This window comes from Poeciliopsis prolifica, unplaced genomic scaffold (assembly GCF_027474105.1).
Source record: "Poeciliopsis prolifica strain line A6 unplaced genomic scaffold, Auburn_PproV2 SCAFFOLD255, whole genome shotgun sequence".
Classification (NCBI taxonomy): domain Eukaryota; kingdom Metazoa; phylum Chordata; class Actinopteri; order Cyprinodontiformes; family Poeciliidae; genus Poeciliopsis; species Poeciliopsis prolifica.
In genome coordinates this window covers 37,312-65,309 of record NW_026562630.1, presented here as the reverse complement: position 1 = coordinate 65,309, position 27,998 = coordinate 37,312, and the positions used below count along the sequence as shown (strand labels likewise).

The window sequence follows — 27,998 nt, the reverse complement described above, 5'->3', positions numbered from 1 at the left end:
GTTCCACTCACCGGTCCTGCCTCAGGCAGCGGCTCCATCAGCTCCACCCCCTCGGCGTAGACCTGAATGAGAGCCAGCAGGTCCCGGGTCTGGATGGCCTCAAACAACTCGATCATCTTGGCCGCCGCCGACGCACGTCTTCTTCGCGTACTTGTGGTCCACGTACTTGGCGTTGATGAACTCCTTCCTCACCGTCCTGAGGACAAAGTCGAGTTTCTCAAGAAGGTTTTCTGTGAAGGAGACGCCCGGTTGGGAGAAGTACTTACATGTCACTTGAGGGGTTGGGTTTTGGAGAAGGGGAGGGGAGGTTGGCCTCCATGATTTCATTGAAACTACTGTTTCCTACATTCTTGGCCAACTGAGAGAAAGACAAAAACATGCAGTCAGATCTGATTATTACAATTAACAAGCTGTAATTAATCTAGATGAATGGATGGACGGACGTCTTAAATTAGTAAAAAGCAGCATGACCCAAAATCCAACATAATAATCAGTTATTAGTGAGCCTCACCAACAGTTCTGAGGTCCCCAGCTTGTCCAGCTCCATGGACTGGATGCGGGAGATGTGGACGCCCATCTCACGGTGGATCCCAGAGCATTCGATGCAGGTCAGGATCCCCAGGTTGGTGGACAGCCACTTCGGCTCTGCAATAACGGGAACCAGAGTTTAATACATATGTCAGACTGAGCAGTGAGAACAATTTACTGCAGAATATGAAATGAGTTGCCAGAAAATAATGAGAAATCCAAACTGAGGCCATCGCGTCTGACTAAAATAACAGCAGGAGTTCCAAGTTGATTTGACAGCTTTATTAATACACACACTTCACCTTTTACGATATTTATGTTAGGCAACAATTAAACAGAGGAGTGGTTCCTAAATCTGGATACTATCACAGCAAACAGATCTCTAACATGATCACCAGGAAACTAGATTGCCAAGTCATGTAAAAAAAGAAAAAGATATGTTAATTTCTTATTCCCCTTCTAAAAGGGTGAAAAACTAGTTAAGAAAAAATGACAAAAATATTTAAGATCAATGAAAACATGGATGGATGGATGGATGGACGGACGGACGGACAGATGGATGTACCTTGTTTATTCTAGCTGTTCATTTTGTCATAACTGAGATAAAAACCGATTTAGAAATGGATAAATCAACGTTTCATTGATCTCTGCTGTCACCAGATGTTTGTTCAAGTGGTAACTAAGCAACATTTCAACATTCAACCAGAGACATCTGGTCTCACAAATTAAAAAAAAACAGCTCAAACATCAGAGAACCACTAACCAAGGTAAGCATCACTATGTTAGTCAGCTATAGCTCAAAAACAAACAAGTCGACCAGATAAACACAACGACCAGATGTTAGCCGGTGACAGGCCAAAGAGAGCATGTTGGGCATGATGAGTGAATAACTGCAGGGTGACCTCTGACGCTGAAAATCACACACAGGAAAAGGAGCAGGATCTCAGCTTCAATAACAACCTCTTTCTTCTCTAGCCAAAGTAGTGCAATGCTAAGAAATGAGACATCTGAAACACATTTATTAACCAAATCTGGGCGTATCGATGGATGCAGCAACAAGAGGACAGACGCCACAAATTGCCTCCCTCCCCTCAGATTGCAGAGGTCAGCGGTGCGTGTGCGACTTATGTAACAAAATGATGTAATGTTGTTTCTCAAGCCTTGAAATGTTTTTTTTATTCTTCAGAAACTTAAAATTCTGCCTTTGGTCAGTCAGAAAGCTGCTGATGGTGTGTGTGAACACCCTGCACTGTCAGAAGCCTGAATGTTTGCAGGCCTCCAGAGTGCTGACTCGTTGCTTCATGCTATTAGCTTTAGCATTCACACTCTGATTTATTCAGGACAAGATACATTTACTTGAGTAACTTTAAAAAAAAAAATTATTTTCTGTTTTTACTTGAGTAATTGTATTATTTTATTATAAAATATCTTGAGTAATATTTAGAATTTTCTACCCACTGAATGAAAAAACATGTTTTAACCAAAAATTCACCAGACACAGACACACACCTGCAGTTTTATTTTCATTAAAAATACTGATATGGGGAAAATTTTTATAAAATCTCATTTAGTTATATTTGTCATTTTGTTCCTTAATATACCAAACGTCCACTTATACTTTATAATTTGGTCCATATGTAATGTAATTTTTAAACATTAAATGATGCAATAATTGGAACAATTACTCAGTACTTCAGTAGACTTTTAACCAAATACTTTTTTATTTTTAATTGAGTCAAATTTCTGGATTTTCTCCCCCTATTGAATGAAACCAAAAATTCACCAGACACAGAAACACACCTGCAGTTTTTGTTCAAGTTTTATAAGTTTTTAAGAAAAGAAACTGATTTAGGAACATTTTCTTTTGCCTGATTTTGTTTTTTCTTTGTTATTTTTATTAATTTTTGTCATGTTTGTCCTATATTTTGGTCCATCTGATGATGTAATTTTTAAATATTAAATGATTGATAATTTCATCAGTTACTGAAGACTAGAGTAGACTTTTTACCAAATATGTTTTTACTCTTACTTCTTAATATACTGAAGTAGTGCAGGTCTTACTTGAGTATAATATTTAGGTACTCAGGCGATCTGCAGTCAGACAGAGTGAACTGTGACTCAGCAAAAGTGGCTTGTTGGTTTAAATAAAACATTTCCAACTAAGAGGAGGAATCTGGCTCCTCTTCTCAGGACAAGGTGAGGCTTGACTCAGCACTGTGTCTCTGTGGACGGCAGCAGCACAGACCTGAAGCTCCGCAGTCACAGCAGATCTCGTTGCCTGGCATGCGTAGCACGTCTTCTATGATGGCCTTAGTCAAGTCCTCTAATCCGTCCTCCCCGCCGCTGCTCTGCTCACCTCGGAAAGCCATGTTTTAAAGCCTCCTCTTTGCTGTTGGTGAGCACGGAGATCCATCTGCAAAACGGGACAGAGTTATTGTCCTGAAAAATAAAAGTTAGAACACAAACAGAAACAAATTGCATCATTTTTTATTGTGCCAAAATCTTACAAACATGGCATGTTGGAAACTATAAACAGTCCTTCGTGGCTTCTATTCAGCCAGATATTCAGATATGCGGAGTTCATGAGTTCACAAATTTTCCGATAAACAATGCAATCAATAACTCGAAAATGTGCATTTCCTATGAAAATGCAAGAGTGAATGCTGAATGCTCAATGCTGAATGCTTTTGGTGAAAATGGCAAAAGCATTTGAAGCCAACTACTGAAGACTTGCAGAAAGGTAAGAAATAGTCCATGCAGCATGAAAAACCCAAGTAAAAGCCAAAATTAGCTAAAAAGCTACAACTAGGTAAAATACTAATGATAGCATCTAAGACGACACTATTACCTGGGTTACAGTAATATATTCAATGTAAAAAAAAGAAGTAAAACCTAAAATTTGAAAAAGACAGAAACATCCCCTTATTCCTTCTGATAAAAACGGTGGATGAATGAAATCCATATCATTTATGTTTTCTGAGATGTTGACATTTATTTGGGGACATCGTTTAGCACGATGGCTACAAAAAACATGCCACAAAAAACATTCACACTAAACGTCTATCAGCAGGTAATTGGCCACTTTAATTGGATCAGGGATCATAATCTGTATATTTCATTTGCAAAAACTGTCCCCAAAAATATGTTTAATAAACATTATTTTTATTCATCAAAATATTTCACTATAAGAGAAATAAACTGATATGCAAAAACGCATTAGTACAAAGTAAATCCTTTAGGAGCATTTTCATGCTTGATCACATAACAAATCTAAATAGTTAGTTTTAAAGAAAGGGTCATCAACAGAAAAGAAAATAAGTGAAAGCATAATCTTTGAAATCTCATTTAGAGACAGGCTGCTGCATCCTGGGTGTAAAAAGAAGCATAATCACAGATCCTTCCTCCTATCCTTTCTCCTCACCACTCCCAACAAACTCAATGAGTTTTTATAATTCTGCTGTTATTTGCACAGTTTCTGACTTCTCTTTTTAATGCAAATCTTGAGCATTTTCCTTTCTAAATTAACCTACTCAGGTCTGCATTTAGTCAGAGTATGCATTTATTTTCTTATGTTATGAATTTTCATGCTGTGGGACAATAAACGGTATTTCTATCTTATCAAGACACCTATAAACTAAGAGGAAAATCTCATTGCAAACAAATTAAATACATTTTCATAACCAACTCCAAAGTCCCTTTGTTTGGACAACATAAAGAAAATTGGAGACAAACTAACATTTTCCCAACAATAAAGAAGAGCAAAGCTATTTCAACTCTTAATTTCTGAATATGATGTTCTTGCCTTTGGTCTATTTCTGCTTGTAGGTTTGTTTCTCTGAGAACAAGGTCAAGTGACTCAAAAAGAAACACCCACGCAGGACTGTGGTCACTACCCATCACTCAGACAGGAAGCACTGTAGCTCCCTTTCAAACATGCCCTGTGCACTGTGCTAACCCTTCATCGCTCACCGCACATTTATGCCAAAGCTTAATGAGACTGACATTTGGACTTCATTTGTTTCGCCTTTAAAGCTGTGAAGAGCCCCTACAGAATGGGCAAAAAAAGATCTGTTAGATTACATGTATATTATGGGAAGAAATTAGGCTATTTTAAGCAACAGCTGAATTAAAATGTGAAGTTTAATGTGCTTCTAATCCAGCTGAGGCTTAAGGTGGGTGCACAAGCAGTGGGATAATGGATTTTTCTAAGGATTTTTCTAACATCCAGGCACATCATTGGAGAGTATATGCATCAAAAAGGATGACCACAGTTTCATGTGATCAGAAAAAAAAAAAGACTATCCCAAAAGGAAAACAGGTAGGACTTTCTTTAAAGGGATGTGTACAAGACTGACATAACATTATGGTGTGCCTGTGTCTTATTTGCATTTGCCATCTATTTGGCACTATGAATTATATTAAGACTGCATGAATACTTGAAAGTAAAATTTAGCACTGAAAATGTGGATGAAAGTAAAATTTAGCACTGAAAATGTGGATGAAATCCTTGGAATATTAGTTTTGTAAATAAAATTGTTTTTTGTAAGAACAAACTGGATTTTACCAATTAAATTGTTTTTTTTTATTGAAACTGTTTGAAAAGTTGGTCAAAAGTCCAGATTACCAGATGGGATTATTATTACTTTTTTTAAATACTCACATGACAAACTCTTGTTCGTCTTCAGCTTGAAAGTGATATGTCCGGTTATCTGCAGAGACCACAGACCAGCGTGTCAAGCATGTAAATCCAATGTTTTGCATTTCATAACACAATGAGCAGCAACCACAAGTTAAACAGTTGAGAAATGTCATAAACTCAGAGAGAAAACGGTTTGCACACATTCATTTTCCTCCCAAAGGGATTTTTACAGTTTGAAGGTATCAAGCTTGTCTAAAACTATCATTTGAATCCTAAAACTAATAATATCTGGGTTAATAATAAACATAAGTATCTATTAACAATTTGCATAACCGTTTCACAAAGTCTTTAGGGTTTTTTTTTTTATTACTTATTTATAATTTCAAAGAGCACTGAAGCATGAAGAAATTTATTTCACAATGAAAACAATAAATCGCATATTTATTTCTTGAAAAAGTAAAGCCGGTTAAAATTTTCAAACTAATATTTATTCAGAACTTGAATACTTTTTTCCTTTTTGTATGCACGAACTTTGCACATTTCTAAAAAGTTCAGGTAAGCAGAAAAATGTAAGATTTTTTTAAAACTTACGTGAAATTAGGTCGAAGCATTTTCTGTCCTCAGAGCTGGGCTTCACCTGGCAGGTGAGCAGGTTGAGTTTGACAGGCTGCCTGTTGGACTGAAAATATAAAGAGACTTAGGTCCTGTATATTTACTTAGAACTGAATACATTATAAGTTGATATTTTATAAGTTTTGTTTTTCTACCGCTTCTTGTTCAAGTGACTGCAATGATCCAACATGTAAAAATGAGAAATACTGCTGGAGATTGCACCTGAAAAACACTATAAACTATATCACAATGAAGAGAATTATTTGTTTTCTCCAAACAATAAACAATATAAAAGATGAAACCTTTTATCTAAATTATTTGAATATTTGTTGCAAACATGTTTCAGCTCCTCTTGTAGCTTTTTTAGAACTATCTTTGCAATTTTAGCTTTGAATTATTTATAAAACTGAAGCCTGGATCCCCCAGTTAAGGACCTGGACTCGACTATTCAGTAATGACACACCTAGTTGGCACAAGCGCAGCGATCATCGTGTCCTGCCAGCGTCCGGGCAGAGGACAGACCGGGGCACGTGCTAATGAAATGCTAACAGGCTGAGATAAGCCTTGCAGCCAAGTTTGCCGGCTGTCAACTGAAGTCACCAAGTTCAGATGAAGAAGAACAAATAGAAAGGTGGCAAACTGCCGTCACATTAAGATAAACGATAAGTTTAATATGTTAACCACAAGTGGGCTTCAGGAAATGTAAACATCTAGTCAAACTGTGCAACAGACCAACATACAGCAAGTTTTTAAAAAGTTATTTTTAGGTAATTTCTTCTTCTGGACATGTAACACAAATAGAGAGGTGCGAGACAACAGCTGTAGAAAAAAATTTACAACTTTGTCTTCGAATCATTAGAATCCTTATACAAACACAAATCTAACCCCTTCATGCTGTGTTACAGCTGCTAAACAATCCAAGCTTAACAGAACCAACGAGTCAGTTCAACACTGAAACTAACAATGCAAACTAATTATAACGCGCAGATGAGATGTAGCGTCTGATATCAAAGTGCAACTTTCATATATGTTCATATTTAACATGAGAACATTTCAGGATGTATTATCGTCTCACTGGCACCAAAATTCTTTCAACATCAAATGAAGGAAAATAAATGACAGTTTTTTTTCACTCTTTCGGCTTTTAGCTAAGTATATTTCTACTGTTAGCTATGTTTTCTCCCATATTTGGGAGAAAAATGACTAAGTTTTCTCCTGCTCCTAGCAATTTTATACAGGTTTTGTCTCACTGTTAGTGGGGTTTGCTCAAGTTTTTTCTTGGTTTTGGTATGTTGAATTGATTTTTTAAACCCGTTAGCAAAGCTAATGCGGTTAGCTAGGTTTCCTCCTGCTGTTAGCTAGGTTAGGGATGCTTCTCTTTGCTGTTGCATAGTTTCCCCAGATGTTTCCCTGCTGCTAGCTGTGATAGGAAGTTTCAACTGTGCTTATTTGTTGTATTTCTTTAGATGCTGGAACTTGCTGATTAAAAGGCAGACAATTTAAGGCAAGAAACTAACTAAAAGTGTAGGTGATAAATAAAATTTTAAAATGCTAAATGTATGAACCAGCACTACAGGAGTTGCCACTGCTGGAAAATAAACATGCAAATTAAAGTCTGTAAAACTTTTTATAATTCAGCTTCTTGCAGCCACAAGGAACTGAATCATAATTGTTGAAGGTTATTTTAATAACAATACTGAAATGTCAAATATGATTCATGCTGATGTTAGTGTGAGGCGTAGCAAAAATTTATTAATGTTTTTAAACTCTTTCACAAAGGGCCACAGGGAACAGGGTTAGGAAAACAAAACACATATTATTACTGGAATTTATAAATTATTCTTTTTCACCACTTGAAATAAAGTCATTCACAGGACCAAATTATTTAAAATAACTAAACTAGATGATAGTTATTTTAACACCCTGAGTGAATTTAGGTTTATGAAGCCATTCAGGACGGTGTGAATTAATTGAACTCCTCATGTGATTCAATAAATTTTAATAAATAAATAAATATTCCCCTGCATCCTGAATGGAAGCGGAAAAACCAGGCTGATCTGCACAAGAGTGAGGCCGGCGCTCAAGATGTGCCAGCTTAAACAGTACGCACACACTCCATCAGGGATGAGTCACCGCGGCGCAGCAGGCAGCAGGAGGAGGGGTGCCGATGGGAGGAGGGACAGGAAGAGGGGCAGTTTCCATGGCAACCTATCTATGTCAATCCAACTCTGCCTGCCTCCAGATTGGAAAAGCCCAACACACCCTCTCCCCGTACAATGTTCTGCTTTTGATCTGCACAGTCACTCCTGAGGGGTTAGGAGAGTTCACACGTCTGCGTTCGGGTGTGCGTGTGTGTGTGTGTACTCACTGTGGCATGAGAAATGGTGAGGATGCCTCCCTTCACCGAGCACTGCCTCCTCTGCCACACCTTCCTCAGCCTGAGAGAGGATGTCCCATTAAGAGAGGGTTGACATTTGCCGTATGTGCATTAAATTTTAATGGTGCGAGCACAACGGCGTTTGCAGCTTACCCGTCACTCTTCTTCAGCAGGTAGCCTTTCTTCTCACTACCAAACTCTTTGTTTCCCTGCAGCTGGTGCATGCTGTAGCCACCTTGCTTACTCTGCGAGTCCTGTGTTGAGCCAAATAAAACATATCCACGAGATTGAAGTGTAAAGATAAAAACACTTTTAGGAAATTACTTTTGACGAAAACATGCAAGGAGGACCCAGACACACTATAGACACGTTGCATGTTTTTGTTTATATCTGGAAATTTTGCACTGGAGGTCAGTAGAACCATTATGTTGACAAAATGAAACTTGAAGATGTTAATTTAGTGCAGCAAAGGGAAAAACAACGCAGAAAAACTACTGAACAACAACTCATAGCAACTCGTGTTCTTCTTTATGCCTGCTCTTTGCTAGCTGCGCTACACACAGACCCATTGCCACAGCAACTGACTCACAACAGCTCAAAAAGTGTATCAGGATTCAACACCAAAAAGTTAAGTCAAACAAAACAGTCAGTCAGTCAAAGCACAGTACTATTAGTCCTCGGCATTCCTGACTTCAGTAGTCGTAATGTAACTAAAACCGAGCACTGTCAACCGCACAACATTTCTAAAACATCAATAAGCACAACCAGAATTAATCCATATTAATTCAGAAGAGGGGCTCATTTTACTCTAGAACAATAAATAAGGTGTCCTGTTGTGTTTTGATACAATTAAAAGACTTTTATAGTCCAGAATATACAATAATAAGTGATCGTCTGAACACAGCAGTGGTTGATTAGCTAATTCAAACACCTACACTACTAATGAACTGTCAGAGTTGGTGTGTAGGTCACCTTGTTTTTGTTTCTGCTGAACCAAAACACCAGATTCCACACCACATCTACATGCTAAGTTGTCAAAGTCAAGCTAGCATAGCTGACCTACTTCCACACTGTTATTTTTTAAGATGTTAAACGTGATACCTTTGATGCTTATCTAGACAATTAGCAACAAAGTACTGCATTTTTTTTTGTGAATCACACGTACATGTAAGATTTAGCGCCTTGCGTTAACAACTTGACAGCTAAAACTAACGCTAGTTATTGACGGTAAATGTGATGTCACGCTGCAACGTGTCTATAACACTTCAGTGGAGGGACTTTTATAAGAAAACAGAAATAACTTTTAAAAAGGCTGCAAGTAAACAGCATGCTCTGCAACACCCTTGCACAGTCAAACCACAGCATGCTCAGACTTACTCTTCTAGACTTGATTCCAGACAAGCAGAAAGCAGTAAAAAGGAGATAGAAGGGAGAGGGGTGAAAAATCTGGCTCAAGTGGAGGTAGTGGCTGTGAAGAAGTGGACTCTTCGGGTAAAGCTTAAAAACTTACTGAAGGTGCGATTCAAGCAACTGATTATACATAATTTTGTGCGTTTGAGTGGATCAAATGTGCAAATGTGTAGAAACAGGCAGTGTTGTTAGTTTTTATGGGAAGTGTGACAGTGAGGCCCTGAACTGGGCACCAGTGTGGTGCAGCGTTGGGCACTCGCTGGCCAGAGTGAGAGGAAGCGTGTGGTGAGACCAAAGGCTGAATCAGAGCAGCCGTGGCTGTTTTTAAAGCCGGTCTGCTCAGAGTTTGGGTTAAATTTGGCCCCAACGGTCCGGAGGTGACATGCATACCTCTTTCTGGTCCAACTGGAGGGAGGACTTGATCAGATCCCGCAAAGCAGTCAGCTGCTTCTTTTCCTCGTCCTGAGTTTGCTTTATCTGACGACAGAAAACACTTAAATTAGAACATTTAGTTATAGGATTCACAAACAAAGCAAGACAACTAGGAATACTTTATTTGAAGGCTGATAAGACTGACATGACTCATTATTCACTAAATAATTAGATTTTTAATGTAAAGTTACATAAAAAGTCCATTAAAAATGTCAATTTTGCATTAAAAGAATAATTAATCATCAAATGACCGCAGTCATTAATATTCATAAGTTTTATGTCAGTCTTATGCACATCCTTTCAAATAAAGTGTTACTGAAAAGCTAAACTGAATAAAATAAGAAAATAAAATAAATGCAACATAAAATAAGAAAACAGGACAAATTAAAGTAACTTACAAAAAAAAAGCTAAAAAAAGAACAAAAAAAACAACAATAAAAACGAGTTAAAACAAATAACTGGATTAATCGATTGATCAAATAATTATCAACTAATTTAGTAATCAAATAATCATTAACTCAGAAACAGACAACAGACCTACAGCAATAATTAAGCCGAAACTGTACAAAAATATATGCATTTTACATTTAAGATAAAAACTTTCGCTTTTCTAAAAATAATTTTTTTCCAGAACTTCTTAAGTTTCAGTTTAACTTCGGCTTGTTTGAATTCCTTTAAAAATCTCCTATTAGGTACTTTTTGCAGTTCAATTATTAATTATCACTGAACATTAATTGAAAACGTATTATCAGATTAAATCTGAACTGTAATGATGTTAAATGATGCAGAAACATCCCAGATTACTGCAGATTTGTCCTTTACTACAAATGATGAAGTACTCACTAAAATATTATTGGATCTTAGGCAATAAAATGTTAAGAAAAGAATTTAATTATTTGTTTATTTGCATTTTTATGTCTATTTTATTATTTTTGCAAATAGGCTTATGTGGTTAAATAAAAAATCTAGACAATTTGAAAATTTTTCCATCTTACTATTCAATTAATCGTCAGAATATTAGACAGATTACTTGATTAATACAATAATTATGAGCTGCAGTCCCAATAAGTACAAAGAAGGTAAAGTTATTTAAATAAAACTGCATTAAAATGAATAGAAATAGAACAAAATAAGTGAATGAAGAACCCAAAATTGAATTAAATACTAACAATGAGGCCATACATGATGGAAACAAACAAATAATTACGTTGTAGAGATCAGCTGCCAGCTTCTCGATGTACTGCTTCAGCTTATCTGCTGTCTTCAAGCCATCTTGGAAGAAACTTTACAGAAATATAAGAAGATCACAACTTTTAGACACCTATCATTCATTAATACATCAGCTAACTTAACATTGTGATCCTTTTGGTTCTTCCATTTCTGCTTGCAGGCAGAAACGGCTGCAGTTTGTGTTGAACATCAGGCTCAGCTCGCTCTCATTCTTTGGCACCTTTTGGCTTCTGGTGCTGAAATCAGATCTGGTTTCGACCCTTCTCTGCAGATTTGCAAAGGCGTTTAGCACACTCTGAAATCCATTACAGATCTGTCAGCAGTACACACCTCGATTAAGTTCTGCAGCAGCAAATCACCACTAATGACTGCAACCCCTCCCTCTTCTTGGAACGAACATCTCCCTTCCTCTTCCCATTATTTTTTCTGCCACTTCTCGTTCATTCGGCTCGTTTTCTCTCAATCACTGCTCTGATGAGCCTACATCTTTTGCTCCCACTGCAAACAGCTTAGCTTGCAAAGTGAAACCGAACTGTACTTGACAGCTGTCATTGCAGCCTTAGATTTACCACTTTTGTTGCATAAATGAAGTTCCTGCTTAAATTTATTGAAGCAAACTAGAGATGGGAATTACAATAAATTAATTTGATTACAATAAATTCTAATTAATGTTTGAAATTTTCCAAAATTGTCCGTGTTGCCATTTTACAATTTTTCCTGTTTGTTCAATGAAGGCATCAATAAATGTCAAAAATGTGATTCAATGCAGTTACTGTGCCACATTTCTGGTGTCCTAATAAAATGTATTAGACATTGGTAGGGTGGCACCGACAAATTGCCTCAGATTTCCTTAATATTGGGAGATCAGTGATTGGCCGATACTTGACTTTCTTGCAATATTTAGCAACATTTCAGACAAAAACAAACAACTGTATTGGCCAAAATTAAAATCGGTAGGTCAGGCTTTTTAAAGATCAGAAAACTGCACTGTTTTTCAGAAGCAGTATTTGCATTTATGTGAAAAATAAGTAATAAATCGCTCTCATCACTTTCATCATGATAAATCTGTCATGATAAAACTTTAAGATCATATTGCCCTCTGCGAGAGCAAACAGGACAATTTTACTTTCTTCTCAAGCTTTGACCACTTTCCTCAGCTCTCAGTCTGCTGTCCTAATGCTCCTAATCCATCATCCCTGCAGCCTTTTTATCCGCTGAACAGACTAGCAGGGAAGTGCATTGTTTTGTCCTGGTGTTATGACAGGACATACTGTAGCAACCCTGGATGAAAATCTGTCATTCTGTCACAGGTCGCTGCAAGCTACAGCTCTGGAGAGAGGAGCACCCACTTTATTTACCTGCCAAACCCCTCGGCTGTCACAGCGTATCTATATGACGACCTGTAAGGATTTATGAGTGGATTCAAGATCTGGGAGCAACACAAGACAAAACTGCTGCAAAGAATGGGAGAGCTAGCACCTTCTTTCTTTTTCTAACGTGTGAAATATGACTTAATGGGTAAGAAGCAAAAGAAAAATAGTAGCAGTAGCAATAGCAGCTTCACATTTGGGTTAGGGGGATTATGGAGGTACTTACTTGCACTGTGCGTGGTAAACTTAATCAGGTTTTGCAGGAGGTCTACTCCTTTCTTAGTTTTAATCTCGTTTACTTTGATCAGGTACTGAAAGAAAAGCAGAAAAGCAGAGTTTAAATTCAGGGCATTTGAAAAGCTTTTCAAGTCTGAATAGGAAGAATCAAGTCATCAACTTACAGTTATGATTCTTGAGTCTTGGGCTGCCACTATTTGTTATTTAGTAATCAGTTATTCTGTCTATTAACTGGATTTTTAAAAAAATTAATTAACCACTGGAGCCTTTTTATACATATTATATAAATTCAAAATGTTTTATACTTTTCTACAGTTTTGGGTGAACTACTGCTCTGAATGTCATTCTTTCACAAAATAAACTTTTTTTGAGTCTGCATACCTGATTAATTACTAAATTAACAGATAATTATTTCAATTATTAACAGTCGTTTCAGCCCTACTTGTGTCAGAGTTTAGAGAGAGTATTTACACGCCTCAAACTCAACCACAGTTTGTCCAGTTACAACTACAAACTGTAAATATTTTATAAAGATGCCACAACCCCAGCTTATGTACTTTATGTGACAAATCAGCGCAAATTAGTGGTTATTGTGAAATGGAAGGAAAATTGTAAAAAAAATTTTAAAGATTTGAAAGAAAAGAAACAGAAAGAATGTGGCATGCACTGATATTAAATTCAAAGTCTAAACCTCGATTCAGGTGAGAATCTGTGTCAAGAATATTCAGTCTGCCTGAGTTTGGGTACATTTGAATGGAAATATTAGATGCTAAAGCTGGCAAAAAACAAAGACTTGCAGCTGTAATCTCAGGAAAAGGTGGGTCTGAACAGCTTAGACTAAGACAGGATGAATACAAAGGCAAATAACACTTTTTGGCATTTATTTTGAAATTGTTTTGAAAACCAGCTTCAATAAAACATATTGAAGCTGATAACTCAACAGTTGCTTTGTTGACAATGTTTGAGCAAGGATCAGAGTAATAAAGTAAAACTTGAATTTCACAGAAAATAGTTTTGTATCTTTAAAGGTTAACATTCCTAAAGAAGATCCTACAGAGGAGCTTTGAGTCTGTTTGAGGATTCAAGACAAATGCTTTCAGACAACTCCCCCACCAAACAAACAAATGAAAGATAATCTACTGATAATCCCAAAGAGAGTCAATTCACAAGATTTAAGAGTCGGCGAGAAGCTAAAGACCAATTCTAGCCCAGAAAATCTTTGTTTCTTCAATGAAGCTCTGTGCCACTACATCATATGTTGATGCATGTGAGTTCCCACACGCATGAGTAAACGTATGCATAAGTGTGCAAGCATGCATGCATGTGTCGTCCCTTTGTCTGCCTGACGGCGGGCGACGGCTGGCAGATTATCCACATTTTTTGTTTGAAGCGCGAGTGGGCTTGGCGTTATTGGACAACGTCGCCGCATGTTTGTGAATCCCTTTTGTGTGAATGAGCGACGACATTCATGCTGCTGCAGAATATAATGCAGCCTGCTGAGCCCTGCCTTTTCTCACTCCTCTGCTGGCAGCGTGGGACGAAAAAAAAAGAGAAAAGGGTGAGAGAGTGAGAGCATCGTGTAATCTGGTGATTGAGTGACGTGGAGAGAGTGTGAGAGAGTCAGAGTGCAGGCAGTGGAAAGAAATGAGGTTAAGTGGGATGAACAGATTGTAACACTGACTGCAGCATTCTCACAACAACAGCATCACAACGAGATTTCCATTAATGACTGCTAATTGGGATTTATTGGCTGAAATGTATCCACATTTACAAAAAAATATAGTAAAATATCAAAACTAGAACTGTGTGAAAAAACATCTGATGCAATAAGGATCAAATTAATAGAAAATCAATTTTTTTGGTTGTGTTTTATTTTTGACATCTAATAAAATATCCAGTGTTGTTTACAAAATTTAAATTTATTGGTCTTTGAGAGGACAAATGTGCAAAGCAGCTTATTCTTGCAGGGTTGGAGCGGGAGACTGGTGCCTATCTGCAGATGGCGACACAGGACACACACTCACACCCAAAAGCATTTTAGAATATTTAATTAAGCCAACAGTCATGAATTTGCACTGTGGGAGGAAAACAGAACCCACACGTGAACTGGGAAAACATGGAAACTCCATGCAGAATAGATTTGAACCCAGAGTGATTATGTGCAAAACAAAAAAAAACCTTTATCAGAAACTTTTATCAGAGAATCAAAAGGTAAAAAGTTATGAAGGAGCCAACAAATGTCTTTAAATATAGAGTAGATGTAATAACATGAACGTTTTAGCAGTTCAAGAGAACATCACTAAAAGAACCATTCATATTATTTTAGATCTATTTCTTGTCATAGGTTGGAAATTATGTGAATCTTTTATGTAGCTGGTATGAGATGAAAAGAACCTCATTCACTGTTAAGTACGGTGGAGGATCTGTGATACTGTGGGACTGTTGTGAACTGCATCTCTTTTTTTTTATTTCAAAACAATGCAATAAAATAAGGATTTATTTAAATATTCTTAATCAAATAGCCAAACAAACCCTACTGCTCAGAAGTGCTTCAAGCAGAGCCAGTTTCAGTGTATCTGTCAGAAAATGAAAAAGAAATTTAAAACCAAATCTGGAACTGAGAAAACCAACGAAAGAGGAAGGTGGTGATAATGATGTGTGTGCTACAACTCATTACTGGCACGTTGCTGCAACCGGAGGCGGCTGCTATGCTGTAAAACACAGACACTGATGAGTTTCTAGAGCTGCTTTTTTATCAATTCATGGATTAAAAATGGCAACAACCAACGCACAGCACAACGCCGTGCTGATCCTGCAAAAACAAACAGGAAGCCTTTCGGCTGAGCCCTGTTTGACTTTTAGGCAACATTTTCAGTCTCCTGATAAATTCTCACGTTTCCAAAATTTCAGTCTGTAGTGACAAAAAAGAAAGAATGTCCTCTGGAAACCAGCAGAGATGGATACTTTAGAGTAGTGAGACTAAAGCTAAAAATGTCTCAATATCACAAGTTGACACTAACAATGCACTTTAACTTGCAGACATGTTTTAGCAAGTCTGTTAGCAGAGTAAAAGGTGTCAGATTAATTTAAATTCCTAGTGTGTGAGGAGACTAGAGCGAGGCACAAAACTGTTAATCTAGAAGATGATGTAAGATCAGAGCTTCCTGCAGGGGGATAAGGCAGAACAAACAGTCACTGACTCATAAGAGTCTAAAACATGCTGTACTGTCTTCAAAATGCACAAAGACATGCAGAGTCCACTTCTAATCTGACTTTTAATGATGTTTTAGAAAATGCATTGCGGATTCCATTTAGAAAACTAATGATACTCCATGTGCTATCCATTCTAAAAGTGTAAAAGAAGCCTCTAAACTTCACTTAGGCGCAGCTTTGTGTTTAGAGACACTGGAAAATATTACTGATAATCAGATGACAAAGCCAAGCCTTGGAGCTCTCAAACCAAAGTCTCTGACCCGCTGAAAAAAATATGGGCACAATAAAATGAGGAGAGGCAGGTCAGTTGGACTTTGCACAAAATTTAATCCAGAAAACCCAAAAAGCAATGAGACCTGCATTATGTAATTTGAGAAGAAAAAAAAGATCCTAGCAGGATAAAACGGCAAGCGAGGCGTAGGCGTCACCGCCCACAACCAGAGAGGATTTTTGGCCAAGTGGAGAGAGGAGCTCTAACAGTTTGTTCTGATTCTTCTGGGCACAAACACAGAGCTCACATTTGTTTTACGCTTTATTCTCACTGCCAAGTTTCTTAAAAGTTTGGCCAATGTGAAACAGAGTGACTTAATTTAAAAGCTTACAGGATTAGAAGGAAGTCTGAAAACTCTCGGAGAGGAGAAGTTGGTTTTTTAGCACAATTTGTGTGCCAGCACATAATGACCCACAGCAGGCCCTGATCTATCATTTATCATCTCATGGACATTATTCAAATAATGTGTAAATGCTGTGCAATTAAACAGCAATTTCTTCTGTTTGTCGCATTTTAATGTTTAAGATAGCTAAACACTTTGCAATGTCACACAAAGTGAGGAAACACATCAAGCTGAATTAATAAAAACTATACAAATATATGTATTACACTGAGATGTAATATATAAATATGTTTTTAAAATATTTCTTAAAATTGCCATGTCATGACTGTATAAAAATCTTACTTCTCTGCCTCCTTCCTGTTGTTCTACTGCAATCTCCAGGAATATACCGCTCAGTCAGAAACAACCAATCAGAGCCAGGGGGAGGGACTTATCTTTGACAATCATGCTTGTGTATGAGCTGTAGCTTTAAACAGGCCATTCATAACTTAAAGCACTTCAATGTGGGTAAATTAACTAATATCTGCAGAAACAGTGGATAAACATTATCTATGTCCATCCATTATCTTTTCTCTGCAGCTATATATGTAAAAATTCACTCATCCCAAGAGCAAGTGTTGCACCACAATCTACTAGGTTTACATCTAGCATTAAGACATCCTGAGGGACATTATCCACTAAAGAGGTCTTAACTTTTTTTCCTATGAATCAATATGCAGCCTGTAGAAACATCTGGGATGAATTCATGGTGAACATTTGACTTTATTCTTTAAAAGTGAAATTCAAATGAAAGAGAGTTCTGACTTAAAAGAATATAAATGTTTAGGACAAACCCCTGATTGTTTCAGACAGTCTCAAAGTGTTTTTGTCATGTCCGGTGTTTTGTTGACTTCCGTTTCCTGGTTCATAGGGACTGGAAACAAAGCTCAACACACTTGCTGGTCATAAACACCGTTTGGTTCTGCTAATGTAACAGGACGAATATCTGCCAATCTTTGTTATTTCTACATCTGGAATCTCCACATATGAATCATAAATGAGAGTCTCAATAAGCAACAGAAACCATTGCAATATTTGTTTCACCTGTCTAAAACTGAGCAACAGCAACATAGCTACTTTACCTGCATTCAGCTTCTGTGCACCACCAATCTGGAACAAACTTCTAGAAAACTGCAAAACCAGTGAAACACTGAGTTTCTTTAAATCGAGGATAAAGCCCACCAGTTTAAGAGTTGCTTTTGAACCATAATAAATGGAAAATTGACTGACATATTTCATGTGTATTGACATCACTCATCAAAATGTCAATGGTTTCTCAATTGCTGACTTTATGTTGTTTTTATGACTTCTTGTGTTTCAAACTCCTTTGGTGCTGAAATGTAAACTTGATTGATTGATTGACATCGTAAAAATGCAAGTTTACATCTTTCCTCCCTTTATCCCTATTTGATTTAAGAGAAGAGTGTCAAATTACTCACCTCGCACATCTGCAGCTGGAACAAGCGCCGCTCCTTCTCCATCTCCTCTGCGATCTCGGCCCCAGTGATTTCGGTGCGGATCATCCCGTGCTGCTTGGCGTGCTCCCGCTTCTCCTTCTCTATCTTTGTACTGCAGGGAAACAAAATCGGGTGTTTCCAACTGGTAATAATGAGATATCTGGCATAGTTCACCATCGTCTACTTACAACTTAGCCTCATAGTCCTTCCACGCTTTGTCAAAAGGCTTCTTTAAGTCCTGCAGAGACAAAGGAGAAAATCCAGTCAAGTCCGAAGAGGTCAGTTTGAGGACAGAGATGTTTGTGGAGTTGGGAAACCACCAACCCAACGATCGGCTCGTGATTCATGCCATGGATGCCCAGTAAGGACCACGCCCCTCCTTGAACCTCCAACACGAGGAGTTCATGACCCAGTTACTCCTCATGCACCAGACAAAGGCAGTGTTTATGTCTGCCAGATTTACAGTTTCAAAGGAGAATTCCTCTCCTTACTCTCCCCTAACTCCCTTAATCACAGGCATGGGGGGTTTGGAGATGGATAGAGACTTACTGACTCCCACAAGAGTCCAGTAGGACAGAGTTGGAAAGACTAAACAAAGTGATGGTAAATCTTACCCCTTTCACGCCTTTCAAATCCCCCTTGAGCAACGAGTCCAGGGTGAAGATCACATTGTGGCTGAGGCTCTGTAGCTGTTCAAACAAAGCAAGAAAAACATAGTTAATGTGTCACAACAGACTGTCAGAAGAAAATGTTTGATAAATACTCTGGAAGACAAAAAAACAACAATGACTCAATCTAATAAACAGATTGATTCGCCAGGATGTGATGAATGATTAGGCGCAGTGATTTAATTTGCACCACAGATACATCAAAATTTTAAAAAGTGTAGCAACTTTTCACTTATTGACAGACTAATCTGCAGTCGACGGATGAGACTGTGTGAAACATTTACTCCTCTTAACTGGAGAGCTCGGCAGAGACGTCAAAAAAAACAACGAGCTACAAAACAAAACAAAACTAAAATGAGTCAAAAATTGCCAAAGACGCCAGATGTATGATTCAGCCCACCCACACACACAAACATAAGAAACTAGTCATTTGCTGGGATGAGTGAAGGTTCAAGACCGTTTCAGCTGTGAGGTGGCAACATGCAGACAGACTTCAGATACATTTTACATAATTCAGGACAAAAAGACTTGGACATCAAGCTCTATTTATTTATATAGGGTAAGATTTAGGGAAAGGACTTTAACATGCTAAAAATTTCAACACAATTACTCAGATTTTTCCCAAGTCGGAACCTTTGTATTTGCATGTTTCTGGTACAGCCGTAAATCTGACGCACAAGCAACTTCTGCAAACATCAGCAAAGGACAACAAAGCCCCTTCTCTTGGCTTTAGATTAAATTTTGCTCTAATAAATTATCTGATGAGACTGGAAAAGACTATTATTGTGTGCAAATTGTGCCAAAAGAAGTTAGCTGTTACCTAAATTAGCATCTCAATGCTAAACTTGTTGCAGCAAATACAGTCACCCCCAAGGCTAATGTTAATATTTTAAAGAAGTAACATGACTGAAACACTGCAATACTTGAAACATGAATATGTATATTAGCACTTTGCACCAATCTAATGGTTGAAAAGCCTAAATAACAGATTAAAAGCATTAAGTATATTTGCTGTTAAGTCTATTTACTCAACAATTTAGCAGAAAAACTTTTATTTTGAGAGAAAATTCTCAAAATTTGTATCGAATTTTTGTTTGATTGTTAAGAATTTATCAAGTAGTAAAACATTTATATTCATGCTCTTATTTTGAAGCTTTGTCCATTTTCCTTTCCTTCATTTTCTTTCCCCCAATAAATTTATTTAAACATAAAAATAAAACGCTTATCATAGAGAGCAAAGCATAAACAAAGATATTGTAGAACATGTAAATTATAATGTTGAAATTAAATTGGTGCTCAATGGTGGTAGTCTCTCCAGGGCAGATATATTAAATAAAGTTAGCGCTTTGGAATTAGCTTTCACTGAATATTGTGTTGGTTTAGTGCGCTACTGTTAGCAAAGCTAACTTTTTAGTTAGTGTTGTGCGCCACTGTCCGTTTCGTAAATTGATACAGGCTGTTCTTTTTATTTGAGGATGCAGATTTGAGCTAGAGTGTTTATGCAAAAAATATTTACTTCAAGACATACAGCAGATATTCAGCAATGATCCTGAATTCAAACCAAAGTAAAGACTAGAAAGATTTTAAAATATGCTAAATATGGGATTTGTTTGCATCAGTGATTCTTCAAAATCACTTCAGTTTTTGACATGCTTATTCCAAGTGTCTGGAAGGTCTAGAAAGGCTTGATTAGTCCTGTTGGCACAGCTTGGCTCAGCAGTTCCAGCTATGAGGATCAGCAAGGTCATTTACAAGACTACTAAGCATTTAAGTCCCTGTTGTTAGCCAAGTCCACATTGATACTAAAGGAAGTAAACAAGGCCTAATGGGCACTAATGTGCTCCTTAAGTGCCTGTCTTGCATATGGCCAACATCTAAATCAATCCTTCACTGACCGGCTGCTGGCGAGCTCTTCCAGCTCCTTTTGAAAACTGTCACCAATGCTTTTTGCTTCCAAACACACAATTCTCAGAAAGAAGATGCATTAAACCGGGTTAAATCAGTTAGTAAAATCCCGGGGACACATCCAGGACACACGCTCTCAGCCGTCGATACTCATTTGTCATACCAGCTGCCCTCAGGGTGCAGCTATTGAAGTCTGAAAACTCGATACGCTGCTGCAGATAACAAGAGTCAAACTGAGACGGCGGCTGAGAGAGATCAGGTCACTTTTCCACAATATGCTAGTTGCACAGACCGGGTTGTTTGATTTGTGTATGCACGGACACACAACCCACTCAGCTGTTCCTGCTGCTGCCGCCAAGAGTATTTATGTTGTCTAATCTTACTGTCAGCCACATGGAAAAGGAAGGGAAGACCGGGATCGGGCTCTTCTTCCAGCAGGAATCACTCAGAGGGTTTAAACAGGACGTGCTACTTAACAGGAACTGCGGGAAATCCGTGGCATGGAGATAAGAAGCTATCTGGGGCTACAAAAGTTTTCAACTGTGCTTATTTTTTGTTTTAAAGAATATACTTCCACTGTGGCCCAGATTAATAGCTTTCCAGAATTTCTGAAGGTCTGACTGGGTTTATAGTTTTGATGTTTCTTCCAATGAATTCCTTTCTAGATATTACCTGTCCATCAGATAATTGTTCAATGTGTGCTTACAAAGAAGTAATGTTGACAACAAGAGAACAACAGAAGAAAACCAGATTAACAGCATCCACACCTGGACTGGTTCATCAGGTAGACTGAGACAATTCCCGGTGGGCTGATCACATGTATATGGCAGGCCTTTTTAACATAAAATCAGTTTCATCTGACTGTCTGTAAATACATTCCAGATGTATACAATGAGTTTAGATGAGACAAATTTAAGATAGTTAGATACCACAACTAACTAATATGTCAAGGATTGCAATTAAAATAATGCAAGAGCAAGTGAACTAAAGAGCACCAAATTATGAGGCAGAATTCATTTTGTTTATTTCTATCCTGAAGATATTTTTAAACTAACTTTTCAAGTTATTTAAGTGAATGTTAAATAAGGCATAAGCCCATTTTACATGTCTGGAACTTAAGCATGGTGAAGCAGACTTTTTAAATGGCTTGCCATAGATCAGGTTCACACTGGGAGCTCTCATTTTGTTTTGCTTTCGGACACAACCTGACGTAGTTCTTAGTGGAAAGTAGAAAGAGCCAGGATAACATGGTGAAGGACAGAATTAAAACTTTCATTAAAATTAGTTCACATTAGTACCATCAAATCAGGACGGTAAGTAAGGTAAATTATCAGGTTAAAGTTTTTAAGAGAATCAGAGATGTGAAATCTGCCATAACACTGTCAGTCCATCTCTATAAAAAAGTACCTAAATCCTGATTAAATGCCTTCTTTGTCAAGATGTTTTTTCTGAGAAGAGTCATTTAGTCCAAAACATTTAGATAAGGCGCAGAAAAACTTTTCTTATCTTTTAAACATGATAAGAAAAGTTCATGCATATGTAGGGCAGTCAGCTATTTCAGCTCATGGGAGACCAACCAACAAGGCAGAAGCATTTGAAAAAACCTGGCTCTCTGACTCTAAATTATTGGCTTTACTGGATGTCGACTAGAGAGGAGAACTTGACAAAAGCTGTCCCCAGTTCGATCTCAATGGACTCACCAGGTTCTTCAGCAGGGCTGACAGCTCCTTGGTGAGAGAGGAGAACTTGACAAAAGCTGTCCCCAGGTCAGGGTTGTCCCTGCTGATGAAGTTGCTACCAAACTTATCCAGAGCCTGGGTGTAGTTTTCTTCATTCTGCACATGATCTGTGTTGGGAAAACCGCAAAGAAGAGGTTAAAATCAAAAGGTCAAGACTGGAAGACCAGAGCTCTGAATATCATTACAAAGTGTAAGATTCATGGAACCTTACACTTTCTTTTAACAAATTAAACCATTTTTAAAACACTCATAACACAAATTACTTAGCTTAAAAATATAAGGTAGAAAACATAACAAAACTCCTTTAAAAGCAACCTAAAGAGAAAACGCTGCATTTTTCTGGAGAATTTCAGGGAGACGTTGAATGTCTGGGATTTGTAGTTTTATCACAGTATAAAATAACATGTAAGTTCAGAAACTAGAACTACAACAAAAGGAACAAATGCAGACAAATGGAAGAGAAAATATATATGCATTTCAGATGTAATTTTATCTTTTCACGTAGTTAAGAATTTTTAAAGGTCTGGTATTGAACTGAAGACATTTCATTAAGGCTTCATTATTGAAAGATACACACAAAAATTAAAAATGCCTCCATATAAGGCCAGAGGATAGATATTCTCTGGACTGATGAGACAAACTGGAGCTGCTTGGTTGATAAAAAAAAAAGCTTTAAAGAAAATAATCCAATAGCTTCAGTGAAACATGGTCGCTTGGTTTTGTTCTGGATAAGAGCCCAAACATCCATGGAAAGAGCTCTTGTTGGTAACGAATGATGTTATTAAATATTTAATTAAAGGTGTCATTCTTTTGACCAGGCAAGTTTAGTTTTTCTTTGAAATATTCAATTGAAGTAAATATCAAAAGCAAAGTCAGATTTGGGCTGAATATGTGATAAACAAAATAAATTAAAAAAACCTATGAATTTTAAATAATTTCAGAAATTGTTATTTTTGTGCCAGCAGATCTGCCTGCATATTTAATCACAGCAGCAGACACACCTGGAATAAAACAAAAGTGATTCAGCGGTTATAATAGCAGGAATACTCAGTGGACCAGTGTTTTTCTCAAGAAGCCATCTTTTTATACTGTTCATGTCAGGGTTAGAAGATGTGTGGTTCTCCTGGCGAATCAAACGCTGCAGGAAAAGTCAGTCAACCAGCAGAATCCATCTGTATTCATCGTTAAGTTCCCAATGGAGAACGGCTGCTTACAAACTAAAATCCAAGCAAACGGGACTAATGTTTTACATAAATTAAATAAACTACATTTTTTCAAACTCCTAACTTCAAATGTTCAAATGATAGTCGATCTTGTTTGAAGGAGAATGATGTTATAAATTACATTTCCAGAACCTTTGGAACAACCTTTCTCTAGTTTTTCCAGTGGTTTTTCCACTTTTCATCTCAATGGGTTAAAGTGGCCAAAGGGTAAAGTTACTCCTTTCTTTGGAGAGCAAACAAACATCCCAAGCTGTCAAAATACAGGGTGGATAGCTGCTTTCAATGACATTCAGTGGAAAATAACTGCAGATTCATGACACAGCACTGAGAAAAACTCAGGTGTTGATTTCTGGGACAAGAAAACACACAGTACACCATCTGTCCCAAAAGGCGGCTTTGCAAGAACAAACAGGGATTTTCACGCCTGCAAGAATAAAATACTGAATAAAAGACCCTGGACTTTATAGGACATAAAGATGTCTCACCTTGACCTGAATTGTAGATTGCCTTCACTGATTTCTTCACCTTTTGCAGAGAAGTTCGATCCTGATCCAGTGCCTGGAAAAAAAAAAGATTTTAACATCTCAGGGTGATTTCATGCTTTCGGAAAGCACAGCACAGTCAAATCAAAAGGCAGCAGATATTTTCCTGATAACAAACCAAATATTTGCTTAACAATCTAGAGCTATTAAGACAGAAAGGCCAAGTGAGTAATTGCTGTTGAACTGGCAAAACAAATCAGGATTTTTATCACCTCAAATTAGTAATCTTTATATCTTTGTTGTTTTAGCTGTTAAAGTACTGGTAATAAAATTGCAAGCAAACAGACATCGATCTTGTTCTTCATAAAAATACAACAAATTTAATACTCTAAAATGGTTTAAATGTGACCCCTGAGATGAGGAGTCCCCTTAATGCTGCTGCATTCATGAGGAAAATGTCCTCAGTGTCCCAAGAAGCAAGCAATGTGGCTGCAATTCAAGTCCGAAAAAATAAAACTTAGATTTTACTTGTTCCAGTCCGAAATCCTGAACCCCGATTGAAACTATTAACAAGTTTCAAATCTTAAATCAAGATAAATATAAGGTAGCCTAAGACTGATTAAAATCTTTTTTTCAGTTTCAGCTGCTCCTCTTATTTGTAACTTTACTCAGATCCAGTTGTCATTTTCCCGAAAGGCTCTGAAAAAACACCCTTGTTTATTTAGGTGCCAGCAGAATCCGTCTGTATTCATCGTTAAGTTCCCAATAGAGAAATACAATCTTCTCACGAAAAGCTTTTTTTTTTCACATGTAATCTTTCGTTCTTATTGTTGAGTGTTTTTCAGTTTCTTAGGAGTATTCTCACCTGGAGAAAACTGACAACAATGCTGTTGGCAGGCATCTAACTTCATGATTAATCACCTGTAAGAGCAGCAAGAAGATTCCCTGTCAGACTGGACGCCATGATTCTGCATGTCGTCTATTAATGTGCTCACTCACTGCAGCTGAGATAATTGGGTGGCTTGTTATTTAATAGCAACAAATGTCTTTGTTACTCGTTTCTGTTCAAGGATTAAAAATGCGAGTGTGTAATGTTGGTTTTGCAGAATAATTTATTCTGACAGTGCAAATATCCACTAATTCGAACAGCAGAGAATGAAACCAAAATGATGATAAACACATGCAGGAAGACTTTTACTGCAAGGTCAAGCTGTAGAGAACACACACACACCGAGAGAGACACACACACAACAATGCCCTAATTAAATTTAACAACATAATTAAGTCGCCCTTGGCCTTCCTTGGACAGTTTTACACAGCTCTTCTCCAATTATGGCAGCAGTAGTTCACCGCCGCAGGGCTTTTCCTGCCAGGGCCAGGCCCTTTGATCCCTCTGCAAATGGAAATGGAGTTTGATGCCACATAAATCCTCCATTAAACCTGTTACATGGCTACATGCTCCACATCTTGGACCCAAATATCCCTGAATGTGAATAAATAATTATACACGTGGAGATGAACTAATCAGAATCCCACGGCTCATTGTAAGGGTATTTTCACACACAGTCTGGTAGAGTTGGTTTGATCGGGGATCAAAATTCAAACAATTGTTGCATTTCATTGGATATGAAACAACAGGTGAGTGAACTGTACTCCCCCACAATGGTTGCCATTTGCATGTATTATTTCAGATCTTCATTAAAAGCAAGTTTCATTATTTATTTTTTTTGCCTCTGATTGCATTAAAACCTTCGGACATCTCCACAATTAAAATACAGAAATGCTTAATCCCCAACAAGATTTTCTTTTTTAAAAAAAAAGCTGCTTGACTTGCATATTAAAATGGTTTCATAAGACTTTTCCTCAAGCTGTTAGAGGTTTTAAAGTTTGACCTGCCTCCATCTGAATATGAACCAACAGGAACGGCACTGAGGATGAGTAAACAGTTCATTCACCTTTAATTACTTAGTGGGATGGTACCGCAAGAATCATTTATTCACTGAATGTTAGTTCACAAATTTTGGTACCTGGGGCAATGATCACCATGCACTGAATGGAAAATAGTTTTTTTCAGGACCAAACTAGAAGAAGAAATTGGTCAAATGTGTTTAGATTATTGCGATATTTCAAGTGGGTGGCAAACATCGAGGAGCCATTTGCTAATTTTTATTCTTCTGAGGCAGAGCTGTTTTGTACCAAAATCCCTTACAGATCCCTTCAAAACTTAAAAAAATACACATGCAAGATAACCAATGAGTCAATCAGAAGACAAAAGTGAAAGACTTAAATCTGTCTCAACATAAACTCAATGCAGACTGAAAACATACCAATTAAAAAGACAACACCTAATTTATCAAGAACAACTACAAGACTACTTTATTAACACTAATAAAAACATATTAACTGCTTTTCAAGATAGTGTTAATATGTACTGCAGGCAGAGCAAATATCTTTGCTTAGGACAACAAATGCACATGGCAGCAGTCATCTGAGTCAGGCTCCATCTAAATGTGGTTTTGTCGTCATGTTGGGTATGTGCTGCAGCAACCACCACACCCTCAACAACAGCTGGCACATCCACTAGCAAACCATGCTTCCTCTCAGGGTCACCGTTAATTCACAGTTTACAAAGGATTAGATGTCTAATTGGGTTTTAGGGTTGCTTTTTAGGTTTTAGGGTTGCCCCAATTAAAGTAAAGGTTTTGACTGGTAGAAAGAAATCATGGAGAAATGCACAAATAGTTCGGTCTGCAAGACAAGTCTGCCGCAGGGCAGAACGACAATGGCGTAAAACTCAACTTCACGTTCATCACGACATCTACAAAGAACAACTACGTAACTATCACTTAACACTAAAACATGGAAGGGAGGCTTTCTTTGCAGATGTCATAAACAAAAACATCAATAATGCTCGAACTTTATTTGCAACAGTTGACAGGCTCACAAACTCCTGTGACGTTACCACCTGAATTCCAATCTAATGCTGCCTGTAATACGTTTTCTGATTTCTTTTCAGAGAAAATCCAAAAAATCAGAGGATTAATCTGCACATCAACTTCAAAGCCAGAACCATTGCTGTACCAAAACAAAACAAAACAAATACAGAAAAATGACCCATTTTCAACTACTTAATTATAAAACTCTAAAAGAAATTATAAGTCAATTAAGTTCAAGCTCCTGCTGTCTGGATGTCCTTCCCACACATTTCTTTAAGAAAGTCCTGCCTGTTATTGCTGCTGATCTGATCCAAATCGTAAACTCATCGCTTACATCAGGTGTTTTCCCCCAGGCTTTGAAAACAGCAGTCATCAAACCACTGTTAAAAAAGAACAACCTGGACAAATCACTATTGCAGAATTACAGGCCAATCTCAAACCTCCCATTCATCAGCAAAGTTATTGACAAAACTGTGTGTAAACAATTAAATAGTTTCCTCATGATGACCAACTGCTTTGACACTTTCCAGTCTGGTTTTCGTGCTCACCACAGCACGGAGACTGCCCTCGTAAAAGTATTAAGTGACATCCATATAAATAGAACCACAGTGCTGGTTCTGTTGGACCTCAGTGCAGCTTTTGACACTGTTGACCACGACATATTATTGAATCGACTTGAAAGTTGGGTTGGACTCTCCGGTTCGGTGCTCGACTGGTTTGAATCCTACATAAAGAACAGGGATTTCTTTGTTTCAATTGAAAACTTCTTATCAAAGAGGTCAAAGGTCACATGTGGGGTACCCCAAGGTTCAATCCTAGGACCCCTCTTATTTAATATTTATATTCTCCCACTAGCTCAGGTCATAACAGGAAATAATATTAGCTAC

The 27,998-nt window shown here is 37.5% G+C and overlaps 1 pseudogene; it reads right to left on the bottom strand.

Moving 5' to 3' along the window:
* The window catches only part of LOC129357522 (arf-GAP with SH3 domain, ANK repeat and PH domain-containing protein 1-like), a 59,293-nt pseudogene that overhangs the window by 12,544 nt on the left and 18,751 nt on the right, over window positions 1-27,998 (bottom strand).